Source organism: Galeopterus variegatus, unplaced genomic scaffold, assembly GCF_000696425.1.
Source record: "Galeopterus variegatus unplaced genomic scaffold, G_variegatus-3.0.2 Scaffold17445, whole genome shotgun sequence".
NCBI classification, from domain to species: domain Eukaryota; kingdom Metazoa; phylum Chordata; class Mammalia; order Dermoptera; family Cynocephalidae; genus Galeopterus; species Galeopterus variegatus.
The window spans coordinates 15,642-18,676 of record NW_007743556.1 but is presented as its reverse complement, the minus strand read 5'-3'; the positions used below and the strand labels follow the sequence as shown (position 1 = coordinate 18,676).

Here is a 3,035-nt window from a genome sequence, read left to right as displayed (position 1 = left end):
AGTGGCCTAGCAAATGTGGCTGTTGAAAGAACTGAAAGAAAGCCATTGCAGCCCAGAAAGCAAGGTGGAAAGTGGTATGGAATGCAGCCGAAAAGGTGGGGAAGGGCCACGCCACACAGGGCCTTGTGGTTCATGTGAGGATTTTGGTCTTTGTCCCACGAATAGTGGGATACCGGCATGAGTTTTAAACAAGAGGACCATGTGCAAAAATCTTTTAATTTCAAAAGATCACTATGTACAGAGCAGTGCTGTCCAACAGAGCTTTCTGCGATGGCAGAAATGGTCTATATCTGTGCTGTTCGGAGCAACCACAAGCTACATGTGGCTGCTGAGCACTTGCAGTGTGACCGGCGCAACTGAGGGACTGGATTTTTAATTTTAACTTTAATGTAAATAGCCATGTGTGGCCAGTGGCTGCCGCGTTGGACAGCGCAGGTCTGGAAGGCATTGGAGGGAGCAGTGACGCCTTTATGGGAATCATGGCACACGGATGCCTTTTACATCTGCACATCTTCCCTTCTTGGATAAAGGCTAAGACGGGTTCCACTGTGGGGAGAATCCTCATGTTGATTTAAATATAGTAACTGGGGCCGGCCGGGTGGTGCACTGGAGAGTGCGCCGCTTGGGAGTGCGGCGGCGCTCCCGCCGAGGGTTCGGATCCCATGTGGAGACTGGTTCCCGCTCACTGGCTGAGTGCGGTGCGGGCGCAGCACCGAGGGTTGCGTTGCCGGTCAGTAAAAAAAAAAAAGACAAATAAATAAACATAGTAACTGGAACTTTTATGTTTATGTTCTTGGCTGCAGTTTAGCCTGCTCCTTCATGAAGCAGCCTTCTTCCTTCTCTTGTCCATGCTTGTTTTGTTGCCAGCACACATTGAGAAGTGACACCTTCAGCACATTTAAGTACCTGCAGTGGTGAGAGCTTTATATCGTATGACTCAGAGGGTATGTGTGTTAGCCTGTTTCTCTTGCTTATAACAAAATACCCCAAACTGGGTAATCTGTAAAGAAACAATATTTATTGCTTACAGTTTTGAAGGCTGGGAAGTCCACAGTCCAGGGAACATATCTGGTGAAAGCCCTGTTGGTGGTGACAGTGACACAGAGGTCTAACATGGCAGAATGGGGGAGCAGAGAGAGAGACTCTCACATGCTCTCATTTTAAAGCTCTCAGAACCGCACCACTGACCACCATAATTAATCCATTTACTAGGGCATGGGCCTCAGAATCTAATCACCTCCTCCAGGCCCCACCTTTTAATTACCATAATAGGATTTCCTACCCTAAGCAGTTACATTCAGTGACTTTGAGGGGCGGGGACATTCAATCCACTGCAGTATGTAAAGAAAAGCACAGTCCCTGGTGTTGAGGCTTAGAATCTAGTGAGGTAGATGTCAGTAAATGCCACGGAACAACAGGAAGGAGCGTTTTCAGTGGGGCCCCTCAGCGGGTTTGACCCCGTGGGGAAGTAAGGGCTGCTTCCAGCTGATGAAACGTGACCAAAGGCAGGAAGCATGAAATTGCTTGGGGACATGGGGAGCTCACGAGTGGGGGCCACGCTGGGGAAATACATGGTAGAGGGAAGGTAAGGAAGATCAAGTAGGAATATGCAGGTTGGTGTTGGTTTGCAGGGGGCTTTGAATGTCAGAGTTCAGGGTTATTATGGCTTTGTTACTGGCGGGTTTCTGAGGAAGGCCACAGGTAGTGGCGTACAGCGGGCAGCCTGGAGTGACATGGTAAGGAAGTCCCACTGATGGCTTTGTGTGGGAGGTGACCAGCCCTTGCCTCTAGTGGTGCTTGTAGACTTGGAAGGACAAGGGGCGGAGAGAAGCAAGGTCCTTATGGCGCATAATCCCCAGAGCACCTTCCGCATCATGTTCTGGGTGGAAGGAAGACTTTAGATTTTGGAGAGTATTTCATGGTGTCAGCAGTTTTAAATATTCAAACTTGGTGAAGCAGGATAAAAACTGATGACGTGTATTTTCTTGGCAGGTCAGTTTACTGGAAGACGTGTGTGTGTGCTGGATGAAAATCTGATTTCGTTTCTGCCGCTTCTGTGTGCCTGGAATGTAATTGTTTTGGCTTAGGACCTTCCAGGTTTGGTTTAATTCTTAACCACATACGTTTTGGATGTCGACCTGCTTAAAACTCTGTATTGATATAAATAAACGGTGTCAGAGCCCAGGGTGACCTTTCATACACTTTGGGGTTTCTGTGCCCGGTGACCATGTGCCTGAGTGTGCAGCCTCTACTTCTGACATACGCAGTTGGCAGCGCTGTCCTGAAAAGAGTGACCGACTTACAGAGCCACTCATGCAGTTCTCTGTAGGAAGTGTGAGCACCGGGGGCTCTGCGCCTCCTTAAGGAACACGGACTGTTGAGAAATGATACGCACAGGGAGATGACCACTGTGTTTGTGTCTTGACAGGGAGGGGCTTGGCTGGTGTGGTTCAGGGTAGTGGCACCCATGTTCAGAAAAAGGAGCAATTCACTGTGCATAGAATATGCCGGAAAATGACCACCAACCTTGGAACTGGTCACTTGAGCTGCATCATGGATACTGGTGGCTGCCTTTGCCTCCTCACGTGCATTTCTAACCCTGTGCAGGTGACAGCTCATGAGCTGCCACCACCCCGTACCCATAACTTAATTCCTTTCCACTTCTCACCCAGGGGTTCTCAGTGGGAGCAGAACCACCACAGCACTCCCCAGTTGCACCCACATCCCAGGGGAGCATTGTTAACAGAGACTGGGGACACTGCTGGCACCAGGCGGGTGGGGCCATCCATCACAACAGGATTCTCTCTAGTGCCTCTTGTCTTTGGAATGTTTTGCCGTCTATTTACGTGCACAAAGCATTTGTGCCTCCAGCGCCTGTGTTTTTACCTGTCATGTTTGTGGCTGTCCATGTAGTGCAAAGAGCTGACCGTCTCATGCTGTTGTCACGTTATGGTTGGGGCATTAGAGATGCACGCTTTTTATGTGGTGTGGAAAGGCCGTCTTGGACTTCTGACCTATCCATGCCAGACCCAAAG

The 3,035-nt window shown here is 49.5% G+C and overlaps 1 long non-coding RNA gene across 1 annotated transcript; it reads left to right on the top strand.

Annotated features, from left to right (window-relative positions):
• The first annotated feature begins 821 nt into the window (after window positions 1-821).
• Window positions 822-2,230, top strand: LOC103582702. The gene is made up of 2 exons (XR_549779.1): window positions 822-944; window positions 1,993-2,230. It is a non-coding gene; the product is annotated as an uncharacterized LOC103582702 (long non-coding RNA).
• The last annotated feature ends 805 nt before the right edge of the window (window positions 2,231-3,035 follow it).